The sequence below is a fragment of the Balaenoptera acutorostrata genome, chromosome 10 (assembly GCF_949987535.1).
Source record: "Balaenoptera acutorostrata chromosome 10, mBalAcu1.1, whole genome shotgun sequence".
NCBI lineage: Eukaryota > Metazoa > Chordata > Mammalia > Artiodactyla > Balaenopteridae > Balaenoptera > Balaenoptera acutorostrata.
The window spans coordinates 24,404,272-24,426,934 of record NC_080073.1 but is presented as its reverse complement, the minus strand read 5'-3'; the positions used below and the strand labels follow the sequence as shown (position 1 = coordinate 24,426,934).

The window sequence follows — 22,663 nt, the reverse complement described above, 5'->3', positions numbered from 1 at the left end:
AATGTTCAGCTGTAATGTAGCATATCATCCTACATAATTCCACTGAACATATACCTCATGATATTGTTAATTCCTTGAGAACAGGGTGTTTGCATTTTCTTCCTAATAGATATTTGTATCTCTTTTATTTCATCTCCCACCAACTCTATGAAAATATAGTAATTGGAACATGGTAGATGCTTAAATAATACAGGATTTTATTATTGAAGGTGTTCACTCATTATATGTCTTCTTCTTTATTGTATGTTTTTAACAATTTATTGCACGGAAACTGAACTGAATGAGAGAGAAGGAAAATACACGTTGAAATCAAAGATGGAATGCCCATATTTTTAAAAATACCCGAGTAATGTAAGTTGTTGCAGAACAATTTTAAAAATAGGTAACTAAAAAGGCAACATTAAATTTAGTTATTCAAAATTGTATTACCACAAGGGACTTCCCTGGTGGTCCAGTGGTTAAGACTCCACACTTCCAATGCAGGGGGCCTGGGTTCGACCCCTGTTCGGGGAACTAAGATCCTACCTGCCCTGGGGCGTGGCCAAAAAAAAAAATTGTATTACCACAAGATAAGCACTTTCTACATTTGGGTGTATCTATCTCCTCCTGGACTTTGGTCAATACAAGTATGTACACGTGCATGCAATCTACTTTCTTAAGTTGTCTCTCTCTCTCCCTCTCTCCCCATTTGGGATTTACAGTTAATTTATGGAATAAAATAATCCTTTATACCTTTTATTACTTACCAATATATCCTCAATTTTCTATTTGTTAAATATAAACCTCTACTGACCACTTTTATTAGCTCAATAATATTCTATTCTTTGAATGTTCCAAAATGTATTAAACCAATGCCCTATTAGTGATCATTTAGGATTCTGAACGGGGCTGAAGTAATTACTTGTATTAGGATGTTTTGGTTGCCAGTGACAGAAACCTAGCTGAACTAGCTTAAGCAAGAAAGGAAATATATTACTCCATATAACTGGCAAGAGTAGAGATGAAACTAGTTTTCATCAAGGCTGGATGAAGAGGCCCAAGCGATGCCCTCAGCTTTCTCTCTCCATCTGTTGGTTATTTTTTCCTCTGTTGCCCTCATCCCCTCCTACTACATACAGACTGGCCTTCTCCCGACAGCCGGGAAAGATAGCCACGTGCAACTTACGTCATCCAGGTTTAGCAATCCCAAAATAAAGGAGATTTTTCACTAACAGATGGGAAGAGCAATGAGAGACATTTCAGTCTGTATTAAAGCCTTCAGTTTCAATTGTGGAGAGTAGACGGAGTCTGCCTACTTTTCAGTAGCTTTGAGAATAAACACAAATGAGTCACAGACATGATTGGCTGTCTGATCAAGCCTGGCAGAGTATGTGTGGACTTGAGATGACTCAGGGAAACCTCATTAAAGTGAGTTCCTCTACAAGTTCCGATCGTGGTCGCCTCTTCCACAGTTAACTAAGAGTTCCAAGAATTCAAACGTAGTGTGAGTTTGATTTCAATCGAAACTGCAGTGGTTGGCCCACACATTGGTAGCTATTTTGAAGATACTCTGAAGCTGGCAGTAGTGCAGAATTGTACCCTTTACAAAGGAAGCCAGTCAAGTGTTACACTTGTTTAATACAGATGGTTTGTTAAACTACACAACATCAATTTCAAATATTCTGAAATGAATCTTAAATTTTTCTGAAGCTAAACTAAAAAAGAAAATTAAGTATTCTAAGATGGCCAATGACAGTTGGCAGATTGTTTTCATTCATTTTTTCATTCAACAGATGTTCATTAAATACTTATTTTGTCAATTCCTACTAGGCACTGATGGTACAGCACTAAAAGACACGCTGTTTTTTTGCTGGAGGAAGCTTACCTCCTAATTGAATACTCATTGGATACTGAGACAAGAAAACATACCAGTTCAATAGTGTTGGGTAAGTTCAATGCCAGGGACCCTAGGGTGATCCTGGTGGACATCTCTTTGGGGAGGATTGTAATTCACAAATATGTCTTCAGAAACTAAAGGTGCCATTGTTAGAAGAACTTCTTGCATCCTCCACCTATAATTTATTTTAATAGTATTTTAATAAGTGAAAGACCATGTCCAGTTTTATGATCACATTATGATACTTGAAAGTGTGCTTTATGGAACCATTCACTGAGTTCCCAGATGGTTACAGTTGCCCACAGTGTGAATATATGCTTCCATAAAGGACAACCCTGTCTTGCCACAAAGCCGATCCAGCAAACACTACGCAGAGTTTTAGAAAAGGACTCAGCAATCTGGAATCTGAGCAACCTTGCTCCTTGAACTGTACCATCTTTGGAAAATTGTTCCCCATAAAACCTTGTAGCCAGATGAATGAGGACCCCAAAAAATGTGTTATTCACTTTCCAGATTTAGCACATTCCTGGAATTTTAAACTCATTTTTGTGGACTGTTGCCCAGGTGAGGGGAGGCTTAGCCAAACCGGGAGTGGTTAAGAGCAGCGTCCCCCAGGGAATCAGTGCCCAAATTTGGCGTGCTTATATCCTGAACATTCCTGACACTCCTGGCTGAGAAATTCAGCTTGCCTGAGTTTGGGTACCCCAAGGATTTTACATGCAGCAGAGAACTGCTGAATTAAGCTAAGTGTTGGAAGACATTGCAGTTTTAATCATTAAGTTAGTTTGCTGCTTCAGTGAACTTAAAAGCTGGCATATGCTTGGGAATGTTTCTGCTTCCAAACGCACAGCATGTGCATTTTTCAGATGTTTGACCTTGATCTTGTGACCTTTCCTCTAAAATCCTGAGAGTGCTGGGAACACTCACAGCTGAGTGATGGGAGCAAAACTAGACAGATAGCAATTCTTTTTTTCTTCTCTCTCTCTCTTTTTCTTTCTTTTTTTTTCTTTGCTTAAATCTTAGGTTACTCTGTTTTAGACTAGACCCCTAGTCTAAATAACTTCCCCTTCAGTTATTAATTTCCTTTTAATCTATCACTTTGGTATGACTTTACATTTTGAATTGATACCACTAAAGCCTAAAACTAGTAAAGCTATGTGATCCACCTGCTAAGGCAAGCTGGCATTTACGACACTGCTCTCCAGATAACCTTCTCTAGGTTAATGTTTTCAAATTTTTTGATTGCTGTTCAGAATAAGAAATGCATTTTGTTTTACCACCACATATACATGCATAAACATGTATATAAATAATTGAAACAAAAGTTTCAAGAAACCGTATTTATCCTTTCTTCATATGATGCACTATGCCTTGTGTTATGGCCCACAGCCAAATTTATTTCTTAACCTTTCCCTGTATTACCTACAAGCTAAGAATGGTTTTATGTTTTTCAGTGGTTAAAAAACAAACAAAATATACTGAGACATATTTACAATGTGTCATGTACTCTTCTAAATCTTTGCATTTATTAACTTGTTAAATCTCTGGTGGTTAACATATTTTGAGGGAGTGCTCAGTGTGCAGGATGCTTTGGTAAATGCTTTCAGTGATGCACTTACTTAATCCTTTCTACCTTATGAGGCAGGGAGTATTAGCAGTCCCACTTAATAGATGAGGAAACAGATGCTATGTGACTTGCCCAGGATCACCCACCTAGGAAGTGGCAGTTGGGATTTAATCTTAGGTTTCTCTGCTTCCAGACTTTTGATTCTTAATGCTATTGATGTTTGCAGCTTTGTGACCACAGCTTAACACATAATATGGGCCCAATGCATATTTGAAGAATGAATGAATACATGTATGAATGAATGAAGGATGCAGAGATAGAATGATGGTATCCCATAAATCCTGACCAACTATGGGAACACAGATAAATTAGGTGATTGCTTGGTGCTTTAAGAAGCAAGCAAACAAACAAAGTAAATCCCTCATTTATTGAGTGCTAAATACTGCATGTGAGTGCTTTCAATACATTTTTTCAATTGACCCTCATAATGACACTATGAGGTAGATGCTATCCCTATTTCGCAGAAGAAGAGACTGAGGTTCAGAGAGGTTAGATACCTTGCCTAAGATGACATGGCCAGTATATTTAGACCTGGTGTGACTAAGACAGACGATGTTCTTAATTACTGTGCTATGTACCACCATTTATTAATTTCTAATGTCACTGTAATACTATCTACCCCCATGATTTTGTAAGCAAAATAGACAATGTATCAGAACCTTCATCAATAACTATAATATTTTCCAATGACATATTTCTCTATCAAAAAGTTAAAAACTCAAGGTAGAAGAAGTAGAGGAGGCAGAGAAATGCCTTCCAGTACATTTGATATGGAGATTGTGTTATTAAAATGTTGTTATATAATTTTTGCAAATGTTCTATAAATCTAAAATTTTAGATTATTTATTATTATCTATTCTAGAATTAAATTTTTTTTAAAAGAACAGTACTAAACACATGAAAAAATAATGTTTAACTTCATTAGTCATTAGAGAAATGCAAACCAAAACCCCAGTGAGATACTACTATACCTCCACTAGGATGTGTACAATTTTTTTTTTTCGTGGAAGATAACAAATGTTGGTGTAGATGCGAAGAAATTAGAACACTTATGCATTGCTGCTGGAACTGTAAAATGATGCAGACACTGTGCAAAACAGTTTGATGGCTCTTCAATAAGTTAAACAGAATTACTATACCATCCAGCAATTTAGTTCCTAGGTATATATATCCAAAAGAATTGAACACAGGTGTACAAACAAAAACTTGTACATGAATGTTCGTAGCGACAATTTTCACAATAGCCAAAGATGGAAATAACCCAAAAGTCCATCAAAAAAATTAATGTATAAAGAAAATGTGGCTATCCATACAATGGAAAATTTTTCAGCTGTAAAAAGGAACAAAGGACTGATATACGCTATAAATAGAAGAACCTTGAAAACATGATGTCAAGTGAAAGAAAACAAATACAAAAGACCACATAGTATGTGATTCCATTTATCTGAAATGTCCAGAACAGGCAAATTCATAGAGATAAGAAACAAATTCGTGGTTATCAGGAATTGTGGGGAGGCAGGAGGAGGAGTGCTGGTTAATGGTTATGGGATTTCCTTTTGGGGTAATGAAAATGTTCTGGAACTAAATAAAGGTGATGGTTGCACAACACTGTGAATGTACTAAATGCTACTGAATTGTGTACTTTATTTTTTTTTTTAATTTTTTTTAAAGTGAGTTTATTTATTTATTTTTTAATTAATTTATGTATTTTATTTATGACTGTGTTGGGTCTTCGTTTCTCTGCGAGGGCTTTCTCTAGTTGTGGCAAGCGGGGGCCACTCTTCATCGCGGTGCGCGGGCCTCTCACTATCGCGGCCTCTCTTGTTGCGGAGCACAGGCTCCAGACGCGCAGGCTCAGTAGTTGTGGCTCACGGGCCCAGTTGCTCCGCGGCATGTGGGATCTTCCCAGGCCAGGGCTCGAACCCATGTCCCCTGCATTGGCAGGCAGATTCTCAACCACTGCGCCACCAGGGAAGCCCAGAATTGTGTACTTTAAAATGGTTAAAATAGGGAATTCCCTGGCAGTCTAGGGTTTAGGACTTGGCACTTTCACTGCAGTGGCCCCATTCAATCCTTGGCTCTGCAAGCCAGGAGGCCAGAAAAAAAAAAAAAAGGTTAAAATAGCAAACTTTATGTTATGTGAATTTTACCTAAATTTAAAAACTCACTCTGACACCATTTTATTTATTTATTTATTTATTTTTAAAATTATTTTTATTTATTTATTTTTGGCTGCATTGGGTCTTTGTTGCTGCATGCAGGCTTTCTCTAGTTGTGGCGAGCAGGGGCTACTTGTCGTTGCGGTGCACGGGCTTCTTGTTGTGGTGGCTTCTCTTGTTGTGGAGCACAGGCTCTAGGCATGCGGGCTTTAGTAGTTGTGGCACGTGGGCTCAGTAGTTGTGGCTCGCGGGCTCTAGAGCGCAGGCTCAGTAGTTGTGGCACATGGGCTTAGTTGCTCTGCGGCATGTGGAATCTTCCCAGACCAGGGCTCAAACCCGTGTCCCCTGAATTGGCAGGCGGATTCTTAACCACTGCGCCACCAGGGAAGCCCCCTGACACCATTTTAAAAAGGTGGCATACTAAAATAATATAGAATGTGCTGGGTTATACGATACAATTTACAAAGGAAAAAATATAAATATTACATGAAATACCAGTACTCAGTACAGCATCCTGATTTAGAGTATGGACTTTCAAAACTAGCAGCTCTAGAATCAAAGCCCTGTGCTGTCACATAATGACTACTTATCTTTAGGCAAGTTTTATAACCTGTATAAGACTCGCTGTCCTCATTCATCAACTATGTGTAATTGCTGTTAGTTATAATATAATACTTTTTATATAAGTTGTCACTTAGCCTAAATATGATGACGAAGATTAATATATACTTTGATCTTTTTTTCCTTTGTATATATGTGAATTGAGTGTTGCTTGTCTTCCTAATGATCATTTCATTAAAAGCAAAGGGTTTAGGGAGATAGCCATCATAGTTTTATCACCATATGTGTCTTTCTACATCCCAGGAAAAGTATCCTGTGAACAGATCTTTAAAATAGCTTCTAGGGACTTCCCTGGCGGTCCAGTGGTTAAGACTCCGAGCTTCCACTGCCGGGGTTGCGGGTTCCATCCCTGGTCAGGGAACTAGGATCCCACATGCCGCGTGGTACGGCCAAAAAAAAAAGGTAGCTTCCAAAGGAGTCTAGCAATTCACTATAACTATTATGTGAGGTTATATTGAAATTCAGGCTAAATTGCTTTAGTAAAATTTCTAGGCTGCTCCCAACCTGTTACTAAGGAAGAACAGTCGTGGAATATGGGAGTTGATAGGAAAGACTTTATTAAGAAAAAAAATACCTATTTTTCCTTCCCTTCCCCTTGAGGATAACTAAGCTGTCCCCATGAATATGAAGACCGCTATTTCTTCTTGAATTTGCATATGGCATCCTCCCAGGTAATTTATGGAACAAATCCTGACACAGCTCCAGAAGAAACCATATAGCCCCTTTAGTATCATTAGTAACTGAAAGGCCAAACGTTTAAAGAGGCAGAGGAAATCCATCTCCCAAAGGTTCAGACCCAGCGCTCTCTGCTCTATACCCTATACAATTCCTCCACCCACACAACTCAGCCTTTCGTAAGAGAAAGAAACTTCTAGAACCCTGCCCTCTAACCTCTGTTCCTCATCTTCTGGAGCCCTCCTGGGAGTTGAGGAATGCGGGGAAAATAGCTGCAGGGTTTGGCTTCCAGTTGGTCAACCCTGACACTAATTGCTCTCTGGGAGATTTTCAATCTTTGTTCTTGGCAAGAAACTGCAGGACAACAAAAGCTGCCAGCTGAGTGACTATATGAAGAGCAGGGAGGTGGGTCTGATAGGTATCTGGGAAGGGAAGGGAAGGGAAGGGTTTAACAGTTTCCACTCCTGCTCAAGCATTCTAGTCTTACCAACAACTGTAACAAAGTTTCACTGACCTACAGGCATACCTCGTTTTCTTGCATTTTGAAGATACTGTATTTTCATAAACTGAAGGTTTGTGGCAACCCTGACTTGAGCAAATCTATCCGCACCATTTTTCCATCAGCATTTGCTTACTCCAGTTCTCTGTGTCACATTTTGGTAATTCTCACAATATTTCAAACTTTTTCATTATGATTTTATTTGTTATGGTGATCTGTGATCTTTGATGTTACTATAGTAATTGTTTTGGAGGGCCACAAACCATGCCCAAGTAAGAGTTAACTTATCTGATAAACGTTGTGTGTGTTCTGACTGCTCTACCAACCGGCTGTTTCCCGTCTCTCTCCCTCTCCTCAGACCTCCCTCTTCCCTGAGACACAACAATATTGAAATTAGGCCAATTAATAATCCTACAATGGCCTCTTAAGTGTCCAAATGAAAGGAAGAGTCTGATGTCTCTCATTTTAAGTCAAACACTAGAAATGATGAAGCTTAGTGAGGAAGGCAAGTCAAAAGCATAGATAGGCCAAAAGTCAGGCCTCTTGCACCAAACAGTTAGCCAAGTTGTGAACACAGAGGAAACGTTCTTGAAGAATATTACAAGCGCTGCTCCAGTGAACCCATAAATGATAAGAAAGTGAAACAACCTTACTGCTGATATGGAGAATGTGTTCATGGTCTGGATAGAAGATCAAACCAGCCACAACATTCCCTTAAACTAAAGCCTAATCTAGAGCCAGGTCCTAACTCTCTTCTATGCTATGAAGGCTGAGAGAAGTGAGGAAGCTGCAGAACAAGAGTTTGAAGCTATCAGAGGTTGATTCACGAGGCTTAAGGAAAGAAGCCATCTGTGTAACATAAAAGTGCAGGGTGAAGCAGTAAGTGCTGATGTAGAAGCTACAGCAAGGTATCCAGAATATCTAGCTAAGATAATTTATGAAGGTGGCTATAGCGAACAAGAGATTTTCAATGTCGATAAAACAACTTTCACTTGGAAGAAGATGCCATCTAGGATTTTCATAGCTAGAGAGGAGAAGTCAATATCTGGCTTCAAAGCGTCAAAGGACAGGCTGACTCTCATTGTTATGGCTAAAGCAGCTGGTGATTTGCCATTGAAGCCAATGCTCATTTACCATTCTGAGAATCCTAGGGCCCTTAAGAATTATGCGAAATCTACTCTGCCTGTGTTCCATCAATGCAACAACAAAGCCTGGATGACAGCTAGCACATCTGTTTACAACATGGTTAACTGAATATTTTAAGCCCACTGTTGAGAACTACTCCTCAGAAAAAAAAGATTCCTTTCAAAATATTACTGCTCATTGACAGTGCACCTGGTCACCCAAGAACTCTGATGGAGACGTACAACAAGATTAATGTTGTTTTCATGCCTGCTAACACAGCATCCATTCTGCAGCTCGTGGATCAAGGAGTCATTTTTACTTTCAAATCTTATTATTTAGGAAATATATTTCATAAGGCTATAGCTGCCATAGACAGTGATTCCTCTGATGGATCTGGGCAAAATAAATCGAAAACCTTCTAGAAAGGATTCACCGTTCTAGATGCCATTAAGAACATTCAAGATTCATGGGAAGAGGTCAATATTAATAGAGGTCAAATATCAATATTAACAGGAGTTTGGAAGAAGTTGATTCCAACCCTCATGTATGACTTTGAGGGGTCCAAAACTTCAGTGAAGGAAGTTACCACAGCTCTGGTGGAAATAGCAAGAGAACTAGAATTAGAAGTGGAGCCTGAAGATGTGACTGAATTGCTGCAATCTCAGGATAAGACTTGAATGGATGAGGAGTTGCTTCTTATGCACAGAAAATGGTTTCTTGAGATGGAACCTACTCCTGGAGGAGATGCTGTGAAGATTATCAAAATGACAACAAAGGATTTAGAATATGACAAACTTAATTGATAAAGCAGCAGCAGGGTTTGAGAAGGTTGGCTTCAAGTTCTACTGTGGGTAAAATGCTATCAAACAGCATTGCATGTTACAGAGAAATCATTTGGTAAAGGAAGAGTCAATTGGTACGGCAAATTTCATTGTTGTCTTATTTTAAGACACTGCCACAGGACTTCCCTGGTGGTGTAGTTGTTAAGAATCCGCCTGCCAGTGCAGGGGACACAGGTTCGAGCCCTGGTCCGGGAAGATCCCACATGCCGCGGAGCAGCTAAGCCCGTGCGCCACAACTACTGAGCCTGCGCTCTAGAGTCCGTGAGTCACAACTACTGAGCCTGCGTGCCGCAACTACTGGAGCCTGCACGCCTAGAGCCCGTGCTCCGCAACAAGAGAAGCCACTGCAATGAGAAGCCTGCCCACCGCAACGAAGAGTAGCCCCCACTCGCCACAACTAGAGAAAGCCTGCGTGCAGCAACGAAGACCCAACACAGCCAAAAATACATAAATGAATAAATAAATTTATAAAAAAAAAAAAGACATTGTCACAGCCACCCCAGCCTTCAGCAACCACCACCCCGATCAGTCAGCAGCCATCGACATGAAGGCAAGTACCTCCACCAGCAAAAAAGCTCAGGTGATGGTTAGCATTTTTTAGCAATGAAGTATTTTTTAATTAAGATAAATACATTGTTCTTTTAGACATAATACTATTGCACACTTAATGGACTATGGTATAGTATAAACATAACTTTTGGCATTAGGAAGCCAAAAATTCCTTGCAACTTGGTTTATTGCAATGTTCACTTTATTGCAATGGTCTGGAACTGAACCCGCAGTGTCTCCGAGGTATGCCTGTATTGGCTTAATGCAATCAAAATGGCTGAAACCCCCTTTTTATTCTATATACCTTATATGACTTACAAGGAGGTTAAATGTTCTGCATTTGTTTGAGCAGCACCTATACTTCTTCATACAGGCACTTACTCACTCAAAAATATTTACTGAGTGCCTACTATGTGATGACAATTTGCTAAGCACTAGGTACTGATTCAGCCATTCTTTCAATAAATATTTACTGAGCACCTAATATGTACCAGACAGGTGAGCTTCCAAGGAAAACGTAGTCAACGAAACGAACAAAAGCTCTATTCTCATGGAGCTTCCATTTTAGTGGAGCAATACAAAAATGAAGAAAATAGAGTCTTTGAATAGTAGAGGTGCTCTGCAGGGCAAGATAAAGGGAATTGTGATGCCCTGAGTTGGGACTGTTATTTTGTGTAAAGGAGTTGGGGAAGGCCTCATGGTTAAGTTCATATCTGAGCAGAAACCTGAAGGAAGTCAGAGAGTGGACTATGTGGCCATCCGGGAGACAGTGTTCCAGGCGGAGGGAGCCGCACGAACAAAGGCCCTGGGGTGGAGCGTGCTTGGTATGGCATGGAAATACAAAGGTGAAAACACTAGACACTGGTTTTACCTGCTTGGAACGTAGAGTCTGGTTGTGGAGGCAGAGAGTAATCAAATATCTCCCAAATAGATGTCTAATTCTGAAGAGCCCATGTGCCAAGAGGGAAACACAGATGGGGTTGGAAGATCCTACAAAAATAGCTGATCGAATCTCAGGGAAGGATTCCCTTAGGAAGTGTAGTTTAAACTGAAATCCAAAGAAGAAAGCGAGGTTAACCTGGTGAAGGGGAAGGAGGTGGTAGGGTATTAGGGAGGCTATTTCCTGTAAAGGGAACAGTGTGTGCTCGAAGTGTTTGTGTTCAGAGGGGTGGATGGGAACAGGGCTGGTTCTAGGACAAAGAAGATCCAGGCATCTGCCTTGCAGAGAATGAGGGGGAAAGCTTCCTTGATAAGCAGGAGGGTATGAGCAGGGGACATATCGCACAGGATTTCTGCAGTTTGTAATTACTTAACTGTTTAAATGAGTATGTTTACTGTCTGCCTTCCCTGCTGGAGCAAGTTCCAGGGGGCTGGGACCCTGTCTCCTTTCACTACTGTATCCCCAGCTCCTACTCCAGGTGTGGCCCCCCTGCAAGGGCACGGTTTGTATTGGTGGGCTCCGTGGCTGGCTAATATCTCCAGCAATCTCACAACCAGCTGAGAGCCTCAGTGGTAACAAGCAGCTCGCATTTTGTGAGTAGTTGGCTCTGCCAGATTCTGGGTTCAGGAAAGGCCAGCAAACTCGGCAGTATTCAGAGCTGAGATTTATGTTTCAAAATCATAGATAAAAGCCAACTGTGACCATGGAGATCTCCTCCCACGGAGAAGCAGAGTCCAAATGGCACTGTTCTCCCTTCGTCATACTAAGATGACGTTTTCATCTTGACTTGGTGATAGTGTACTTCTAGGATGGGTGCTCATTGCATAGTATTAAAGAGTCAAACTGTCAGATGAGCAAACAGTATTGTTTTTTTATTTCAAGAACGTGTGATGTTATCTAAGACACCGGTTGCCCAGCCAGTAGACTGATTGCCAAGGCATCTTCACTGTGAGAAAAGAAAAAAAAAAAAAGGGAGGGGGTGTATAGCATAACTCTGGGACAAAGTGCAGAGATTTAGCCAAGCCCTCATTTTTGCAAAGCTGAAGATCAACTTTTGGGGGACAATTCCTGGTATTTCCTATCAGCCTCCACTCCCCGGTTCTTCCTTCCCAACAGCTGTTATCTTGCATTTGAGGCCGCCTGTGGTACCAGGGAAGTGAATTCTACCCTCCCCAGGGTTGGAGCAGGGAAGCCAGGTGCAACCCATTCTGTTCACATGGCCGCAGTCACGGATCCCGGGCTGCACGTGGGAGCTAGGCTGGTTCCTGGAGCGAACCTCGGGCGCTGCACTTGGAATGCTGGGATAGAGGCTTCCTTCATGCTGGGCTGCGTGGTAGCGGCAGCACCTGGAACAGCGGTGGTGATTTTTGCCACCAATAGGACATGCCACCCTGGGGCCAGTGCTAGTTCAGAGGAGGCCAGATTGAGAGAATTGAATGGAGAGAGCGGTGAAGCCCCAAAACATGGTGAACCTCAGAATCAAATTGCACCTGAATCCTGCCATGTCTCTGGACTCTTCCATGAAGTAAGTCCATACATTCTGTTTATTATTGAAATTGAGACTTCTGTATTTGGTGGCCAAATCATCCTAGATGGTAAGGGTAATAGAAATGCAGAAACAATTTTCTGTCCTCTAAAAATATAGTAGCATGTACAGAAAATCAGAATGCAGGTGTAATTGCTGCAAGATCCATATTCTCCTAATTTTTTTTTAAGTGAAATCTTCCAAGAGTTAATGCCTTAAGTATGTTAATGACATTTTGAATAAGTAAAAATACATGTTTTCTTAAAAATGACAACAGTATGAAGGGGTAGACAGTGAGAAGGGCATCTCCACCCCATTCTTCTCAGTTCTCTTCCCCAAAGGCAACATTTTAATTCCTTTACAAGCTTCTTATGTGTACTTTTTTTTTTTTTTTAAATTTATTTTTGGCTGTGTTGGGTCTTCGTTTCTGTGCGAGGGCTCTCTCTAGTTGCGGCAAGCGGGGGCCACTCTTCATCGCGGTGCGCGGGCCTCTCACTATCACGGCCTCTGTTGTTGCAGAGCACAGGGTCCAGACGTGCAGGCTCAGTAGTTGTGGCTCACGGGCCCAGTTGCTTCGCAGCATATGGGATCCTCCCAGACCAGAGCGCGAACCCGTGTCCCCTGCATTGGCAGGCAGATTCTCAACCACTGCGCCACCAAGGAAGCCCTTATGTGTACTTCTTAAGATAGTCTGTACATAGATCTCCCTTTTAATTTACACAAATGCTGCTATATGCTGTCAGCATCTTGCTTTTTTTGCTCACAAATATATCTCAGAGGTTGTTCCATATCAGAAAAGATATAAGCTGCTTCCTTATTTTATATTTCAATTGAAATACAGTTGATGGGCAATATTACGTTTCAGATTTTTTTTTTAATGAAAAAGCTGCTTCTTAAATATGGCTACGTGGCTAGGAATTTTTCATTCTTCATTTCACTGCTACCTGCAAACAAGGGTGAGTAAATTAGTTTGTTTAATCAGTGAAATGAAACAATGGTAGTAAACACCTTTCATACACTTCTGAGGAAATTCATTTAAAATTATGAAACAGCTCCAAACTATTCCATTTTTTGGTTCTGTGATTTATTTAACCAAGCTCCCATAGTCATTTAGGCTGTAACCTTTAGCTACTTTACACAAAGCTGCAACAAATGTTATGTATGCTCCTTTGTTTGAAAGCTGTATAAAATGTTCTCAACAACAGTCTATATAAATATAGGCTGTTCAATCAAAAGTTTTAAACCTGAGACTGAATACAAGAATTCAAAAATTGTTTTTTGTTGACTTTTTGTGTGTGTGTGTTAACCTTTCCCCACCCCCCAACAAATAGATGGATTCCTTTTTTTAAAAAATTGAATTATAGGGTCTTCCCTGGTGGTGCAGTGGTTAGGAATCCGCCTGCCAATGCAGGGGACACGGGTTTGAGCCCTGGTCTAGGAGGATCCCACGTGCCGCGGAGCAACTAAGCCCGTGCGCCATTACTGAGCCTGCGCTCTAGGGCCCGCGAGCCACAATTACTGAAGCCGACGTGCCTAGAGCCCGTGCTCCGCAACGGGAGAGGCCACCGCAGTGAGAGGCCCGCGCACCGGAACGAAGGGCAGTCCCCACTTGATGCAACTAGAGGGGGCCCGCGCGCAGCAACGGAGACCCAGAACAGTCAAAAATAAATAAATTTTTTTAAAAATTGAATTATAGTTGATTTACAATATAATGATAGTTTCAGGTGTACAGCAAAGTGATTCAGTTTTATATATATATATATATATATATATATATTTGATTCTTTTCCATTATATTGATGTTATTATAAGATATTGAATACAGTTCCCTGTGCTGTACAGTAAATCCTTGTTGTTTACTTTATATGTAGTAGTGTGTATCTGCTAATCCCATACTCTCAATTTATCTCCCCACTGCTTTCCCCTTTGGTTATCATAAGGTTGTTTTCTATGTCTGTGAGTTTGTTTCTGTTTTGTAAATAAGTTCATTTGTGTTATTTTTTAGATTCCACATATAAGTGATATCATATGATATTTGTCTTTCTCTCTCTGGCTTACTTCACTTAGCATGATAGTCTCTATGTCCAGGTGGATTCCTTTTTCTCACTCATCCATCCATCCATTCATTCATTCAACAAATAGTTATTGAGCACTCACTATGTGCCAGGGAATATTTTGGTGCCGATCCTTACCTCAAGGGCCTAACATGACATGTTCGTTGGAGAAGACGATAATAGGTCCAATGGACGGCCAATCATCTGTGGTTATTTATACACATTAATATTTAAGTGACTTTAGCTGTAACAGCTTCACAGTTACTTCAGTACAAACCAACTCAGTCTTGGACCTGTATCAGAAGGGGTCATGTCTATGCTAGGTCAGTCAATATTTCTAGGTGATAAAAGCAAGGGACCAACAGTCCCTTTCTAGGGAGAGCATTCCCTACAATCTCTTACTGCAAGAAACAGCTCCAAGCCATTCATTAAGCATCAATGCCCATGTAGCTTCCCTGTAGCCCCAGCTCTGTGGCCTTGGCTGATTGGACCAGGGTGGGCATGGGACCTCAGGGCAACCAGTTTATAGGTTGGCTGGTGGCCTATGATCTGGCCTGACTCCAAAGCTTTGTCCAATAGGAATGCTGGTAACAACTTGCCCCAATCAGATCCTTTTGAATTGAGATACAGAGAAAATAAAATAAATGTTAGCTAAGGAAGCAAAACCAAAGGAGAGGAGAAGCCTAGTCATGTAACTGTTGAAGTCAAGGTTTCCAAACCCAGTGACTAACCGGAGTTAACCAGGTCAGGTCTGGTCTAGGGCAATGGTTCTCAAACTTGCAGAGACAGTCCATGCTTCTGGACTCTTCCAGTAAGTCAGTCCATATGTTCCACTTCTTGTTTATCTTGAGACTTCTGTTTAATTGGTGATTGTTGTCTGAATCATCCTAGATGGTAAGGGTGATGGAAATCCAGAAACAATCTTCTGCCCTTGCCTGGAGGGCCTGTTAAAACAGAGATGCTTGTTGCACCGTCAGAATTTCTGATGCAGTGGGTCTGGGGGGTGGTGCTGAGAATTTGCATTGCTAACAAATTCCTAGTTGACGTTGATGCTGATGATCCAAGGACCACACTTTGAGAACCACTGCTCTAGGGAAATCTTCCATCCATTCAGGTCTCTGTGAAGTAAGATGGGTCCTTTTCTTACCGTTAGGCTAGAGCATTGCATTTTCTGGGTCCCTGTGAGATCATTCTACCACAGAGCTGAAATTCCTGATTGCCTTTTTTTTTCAGGTCCTTTTGACATCTCCACATTTCTGAGTCAGTCCTTACCACATTACGAGCCCCCAAAATAGAACATAGTAATAGGTATCATTTATTGAGCCTGCACTCTCTACAAATAGAAAGCATTCAGTAAATGATAACTAGATGTTCACTAGGGAATTGCAATGACTCATAAATATTTTGTCCCTAAATTCACTACTGCAATATTGTTTATTTTGTATTTTTATTTTTAGAAATTTTAATTTCCTCTTGATTCTTACTGTCAATTATATAAGAACCAGTTTTTGCTCAGCATTTGCAATTTTTCCTACAGTTGTAATGTTCCCTCATATCCTCAAAAATATTAAAACTCAGAGAAAATCAAAAGCAACTCTAACAAATGAGACTGAACTCTTCCTTTGACCTAGATATACTGTTCCTGACAAATTAGTGTGTTATTAAAATGTTTTAACTCTGAGGACATCTGTGATCACATTTATTACAAACAGAAAGAGGAAGATCTATTGGAAGTTTATTTATATCAAGTCCCATCCTAAAAATCTCAGGTCTCCGGTCATGTCTTTTGTCAAACTTTAAAATGGAATATTTATTTTACGATTATTTCCCGTGTTTCTGCTCCACTGGACTCCGAGCTTTGTGAGCTCTGCAAGTGGGTCTGTTTGTCCATCAGTTTTCTCTTAGCGCCTAACACATGACAGGTGTTCAATAAATACTGGTGGATGTTATAGACTCAATGTTTGTGTCCCCCTCCCCGCCAAATTCTGACTCCCAGTGTGATGGAATTCAGAGGTGGACGTAATTAGGTCATGGGGTGAAGCCCTCATGAATGGAATTAGTGCCTTTCTAAGAAGAGGTCAGGGAGCTCCCTTACCCGCTTTCCTTCATGTGAAGATACAAGGAGAAGGAGGCAGTATACAAGCCAGAAGAGGACCCTGAGCAGAACCTAGCCATGCTGGCACCCTCATCTCGGACTTCTAGCCTCCAAGACTGAGAAATAAATTTCTGTTGTTTATAGGCCATGCAGTCTATGGCACTTTGTTACAGCAGCCCAAATAGACTAAGACAGTGAAACTGAATTACCCTGGCTGTACACTTACCATTAAAAAGTGCTAAGGCGGGCTTCCCTGGTGGCACAGTGGTTAGGAATCCGCCTGCCAATGCAGGGGACACGGGTTCGTGCCCCGGTTCGGGAAGATCCCACATGCCGCGGAGCGGCTAGGCCCGTGAGCCACAACTACTGAGCCTGCGCGTCTAGAGCCTGTGCTCCGCAACAAGAGAGGCCGCGACGGTGAGAGGCCCGCGCACCGCGATGAAGAGTGGCCCCCACTCGCCACAACTGGAGAAAGCCCTTGCACAGAAGCGAAGACCCAACACAGCCAAAAATAAATAAATAAATAAATAAAAACAACCTCCCTCAGTCCCTAGTTTCTGAGGCTTCTAAAAAAAAAAAAAAAAGTGCTAAGGCAAGCATCGTTTGTATCATATTAAACTAAAAGAATAATGTGAACATAATTAAAGTAGAATAATAAATTGAAAATAATGTAGCTCATTAAGTAAGCCAGTGAAAAAGGAGAAGCAACAAGGCTAGGAATTTCTTTATTCCTCATTCCATTGATAAGAACTCTGCCTGTGGCCAAGGGCAAGTAGATTGTTCTGTTTAATCAGTGAAGTAAGGCAACCACCTTCAATTCATTTAAAACGATTTTGCCCCATATTCTGTAAAAGAAATATAAGAGAGCACATAATAAAAATGACAGCGTGATACACCAAAATGACCCCTTTTATCTCAAGACCTTGAGGCATTTTGCAAATGATAATTATCTCTTATATCATCCCCTCTGAGGTAAGAATTATTTTCCTCATTTATAACTGAGCCTCCATAAAATTATTCCCTCCCAAAGTCCCAAGTCATGGCTGCTCTTTGAATCCCTCACCTCCTGAGATATGTCTAAGTTAGCACATAAATCACATTGTTAAAACTTTAAATCAGGGCAAAAAGTTATGTTTGAGCTATCCAGAGAATAAGCTACTAAGGGATTTTAGATTTCAAGTAAAACTTTCCCAGTGATGAGTGGAAATGAGAATGGATTGGAAGAATTTTTTTTTTAATTTGCTTTTTTTTTTTAATTTTATTTATTTTTGGCTGTGTTGGGTCTTAGTCGCTGCACGCAGACTTTTTCTCTGCTTGTGGTGAGCGGGCTTCTCATTGCGGTGGCTTCTCTTGTTGTGGAACCTGGGCCCTAGGTGCGTGGGCTTCAGTAGTTGCAGCACGTGGGCTCAGTAGTTGTGGCTCGTGGGCTCTAGAGCTCAGGCTCAGTAGTTGTGGCACATGGGCTTAGTTGCTCCGCGGCATGTGGGATCTTCCCGGACCAGGGCTCGAACCTGTGTCCCCTGCATTGGCAGGCGGATTCCTAACCACTGCACAACCAGGAAAGTCCTGGAAGAATTTTAACACAAAAATCTGTTCAGTTCTACTTCGTATTTTAATGACGTTTTCAATATTTGGATGGCCTTAGAAGTGAATTGACTTCAAAACACAATCTGAAGTTGTAGGTGATCTGAAGCCAAAATAAGGAATATCTGACAAAGAATACATTCTCAGAGGAATGATAATAAAATCCTGGACTGGGAGAATGTTCCATTTTATTGCCCAAATCCATAGAAATTGACCATGACAGATCAGACTTTTAATATCTGGTCACAAGGACATCATTCTTGGGCTTCCCTGGTGACGCAGTGGTTAAGAATCCGCCTGTCAGTGCAGGGGACACGGGTTCGAGCCCTGGTCTGGGAAGATCCCACATGCCGCAGAGCAACTAAGCCCGTGCGCCACAACTACTGAGCCTGTGCTCTAGAGCCTGCGAGCCACAACTACTGAAGCCCGCGTGCCTAGAGCCCGTGCCCTGCAACACGAGAAGCCACTGCAATGAGAAGTCTGCACACCTCAGCAAAGAGTAGCCCCCGCTCACTGCAACTAGAGAAAAGCCCGTGTGCAGCAACGGACACCCAACACAGCCAAACATAAATAAATAAATAAATTTATAAAAAAAAAAAAAAAAAAGGACATCATTCTTAATGATCCCCAGCTGCAGAGAGTATGTACTTGGAATTTTCATCCCTACCTTTGTGCTATTAGGGATCCTACAGTTTAGATTTACAGAATTTTTAAACTTCTATTTGCAAAGAATTACAAGTATCAAAATAAATTACCAGGATAGTACAAAAAAACTCCACAATGCCCTTCACCTAGATTCACCCATTGTTAAAGTCTTGCCCCATTTACTTTGTCATTTGTCATATATAAAATATTTTTCCCAAACCATTTGTACTTATGTTGCATTCATTATTCCACCTTATCCTTAAGTTCTTTAGTGTGTATTCCTAAGAACAAAACGTTCTCTTACATAACCGCTCTATAGTTACCCACTTCAGGTAACTAAACATTGATCAATACTTTTATTTAATCTACTGTCCACATTCCACTTTTGTTGACTGATCCAATAAGGACCTTTATTGTATTTTTCTTCCACAGTACAGGATTCAGACCAAGATTGCATATTACATTTTGTTATTATGTTTCCTTTAATTTTGATCAATTCTTCAGCTGTTTGTTTTTTTTTTTTTTCATGACAGTGATATTTTTGAAGAACACAGGTCCCTCTTTAAATAAGTTACATAGAAAAAAATTTTGGAGAAATGTAGGTTTAATGGTGGTGGTTATTGTTTTTCAGTTAACAACTTTTCAAAAAAATTGAAGTATAGTTGATTTACAATGTTGTGTTAGTTTCAGGTGTACAGCACAGTGATTCAGTTTCATATATATATATGTGTGTATATATATATATATATACACACATATATATATGTGTGTATATATATATATATATATATACATATATGTATATGTTATTTTTCAGATTCTTTTCCCTTACAGGTTATTACAAAATATTGAGTATAGTTCCCTGTGCTATACAGCAGGTCTTTGTTGGTTATCTATTATAGATAGATAGATAGATAGATAGATAGATAGATAGATAGATAGATAGATATAGTATAGTGTGTGTGTATTAATCCCAACCTTTAATTTATCCCTCCCAGTTAACAACTTTTGATGGTAACTGCAAGAAAAGGAGAGATGGGAACTGCATAACTTCTAATTCAGTACTGTCAGTGAAATTCGTAACAAATCCATTCATGTGTAATGTGCTAAAGCAGTGCCTGGCACACAGTTACTGGAAAATCAGTGTCCTCAAGAGCACCTTTCTTCCCCCTTCCAAACGTGTATGTTCCATGTGACGAGGGCCATATATGAGTCTTGTTGGTAATTTCATCCTAATTATCTAACACAATGGGTTGGTGTTGAGTAGACTCAGTAAAATGTTTGCTGAATGAATGACTCCTGCAGGGATGAGGTGTATTCAGATGTGTTAACTGGTACCATCTCTTTTTTCTTTAAAATTTCAGTCACCTAACGTAATGACAAGGCACGAAGTAATTGAGCAGGTATTGAAAGCCTTCACCTTCTCATGGAAGTGAGTTTCACAGCAGGTGTCAAGCATACTCCTGCAACAAATATTTTGTTTACTTCCCAAATGCTTAAAATCCACTGACAATATGGTGTTCTGTTATCATTTTTTAAAATTTATTTTTATTTTATTTATTTTTATTTTTGGCTGCGTTGGGTCTTCGTTGCTGCACGCGGGCTTTCTCTAGTTGTGGTGAGCAGGGGCCACTCTTGGTTGCGGTGCATGGATTTCTCATTGCAGTGGCTTCTCTTGCTGTGGAGCACGGGCTCCAGGCGAGTGGGCTTCAGCAGTTGTGGCACGCAGGCTCAGTAGTTGTGGCACACGGGCTCAGCTGCTCCGTGGCATGTGGGATCTTCCCGGACCAGGGCTCGAACCCGCGTCCCCTGCATTGGCAGGCGGATTGTTAACCACTGTGCCACCAGGGAAGCCCTGTTCTGTTATTTTTAATGGTCATTATACATAATTTCCTTCTCTTCTTTGTTCATTCCTTCTCTCCACATGTTAGGATACCAAAAACTCATTAACTTAAATTCTGATAAATTGAAACCTGTGGAGTTTTTGAAACATTCTCTGTCATCTGAACATGCTAAGCAAATTTTAAAAGTAAATAAACCATGTAACGGTGCCCATTTAGTTTACTTAGGGAAATCAATAGTGCTTTGCTGAGGCACTATTTACATACAAGTGATGGGTTAATGGCAAAGAGCTCTATACTATTATTTAGTTAGCAAATTGAGGGGACAGATTTAGGGGACTGCGTTGCTGTTTACTTGTTCTTATCCCCACACAGCCACGTTTTAGCCACAGACAAAATGATTGATGCTAAGAGAGAAAGAACTAGCCTAGGGTCCCACAGGTGGTAAGTGGCTCTGCTGGGATTTGGATCCAAGTCTTTAAGTTGTGCCTTTGCTAGACCACACGCTGTGCCAAACAAGTTTGAGTCATATGAGTCCTTACAGTGCTGAGTCCCTGGCAGGCAAATTAAACCAACAAAGCAACTTCACCAAGAAAAAATTTTTGAGAAAGAATTAAATATATGCTATTTCAAGGAAATCAATAATGTAGTCCTTGGGGAAAAGTAGAACGTTGGCCTTTTTTCCCACTTATCTTAGGGTCATTTTTATTTTGAAATACAAGGTGGGGGCTTCCCTGGTGGCGCAGTGGTTGAGAATCTGCCTGCCAATGCAGGGGACACGGGTTCGAGCCCTGGTCTGGGAGGATCCCACATGCCGCGGAGCAACTAGGCCCGTGAGCCACAACTACTGAGCCTGCGCGTCTGGAGCCTGTGCTCCGCAACAAGAGAGGCCGCGATAGCGAGAGGCCCGCGCACCGCGATGAAGAGTGGCCCCCGCTCGCTGCAACTAGCGAAAGCCCTCGCACAGAAACGAAGACCCAACACAGCCAAAAATAAATAAATAAATAAATTTTTTAAAAAAAGTTACCAAAAGAAAAAGAAATACAAGGTGGGGTGAGGGAAGAAGCCATTGTAATGTCTTTGGTCTTTAGAGCCTCTTAAAGTACTCATTGCAGCCCTGCGTCCTTTAAAAGGAATAAAACAGTGTTTCATTTAAAACTATCCCTTTCATCATTTTAGAGAAAGCTTCCTTCACATTGAGATAGTGAGCTTTTCCAGCAAAATATGGTGGTGAAAGACTTTGCTTTTGAATTACGCAACTCGGAGCACATTTTGAGCAATTAGAACAGCTCCTGAGATAAAAGGAATCACCTGATAGAAAACACATATTTGTGTCTAGAGAGAGTTACAATGAAGATTTCAGAGTAGCGTTACTTTCTGATTTTTCGTTGTTTATCTCTGGTCAGCTAAGGATTAAATTCTTTCTTCATATTCTGATGAAGTGCCCTTCAGAATGCTTAATAGCCCACTCTACTTATAGTTGATTTTTTTATTTCTTTGAACATGTTTTTGTTTTTTACTGGGGGCCATAAGGGATAAGTTATGGGAAGAATCTGTTAGGAGTGTGAAAGGAATTGTATTAACCTAAAAGGAAGAATTAATAAATGGTCCATCTACTCCTATTTTAAACGCTCCTTTTATATCTGTGACTTAAACCATTCCTAAGTATGATTGGTTTCGTTTAAGTTATATGCATTTTCTCCTAATTGTGCCCCTCAAAAATGATGAAAAAGAAAACAAGACGTAAACCTGACTTTGCACTTGACCTGTATAAACTGATGAATGAATGTTGTAGAATAAACATGTGCTTGTTCATAATAGCTGGGGTGAGATTGTCCTAAATGGCTGGCTGGTGGGCAGGCCAAGTGGTCATAGTCATGGGACCTAATATTTACTGAGCAGTTGCTATCTGCAGGCACGAAGGAAAGCACTTCACTTTCCCTTAACCCTCACCTGAAACCTCAGAGGCAGTGACTATTATCAGTTTTGTAGATGAACACGATGAG

The 22,663-nt window shown here is 40.7% G+C and overlaps 1 long non-coding RNA gene across 6 annotated transcripts in view; it reads left to right on the top strand.

Annotated features, from left to right (window-relative positions):
- Window positions 1-22,663, top strand: part of LOC103016490 (uncharacterized) — a 173,294-nt gene that overhangs the window by 5,753 nt on the left and 144,878 nt on the right. For 5 of the 6 annotated variants that reach the window (XR_009009445.1, XR_009009444.1, XR_009009446.1 and 2 more), the window contains exon 3: window positions 1,810-1,925. The exons of the other annotated variant lie outside the window; for it this stretch is intronic. This is a non-coding gene — a long non-coding RNA (uncharacterized LOC103016490). The remainder of the gene's footprint in view (window positions 1-1,809; window positions 1,926-22,663) is intronic. 6 annotated transcript variants of the gene reach the window in all.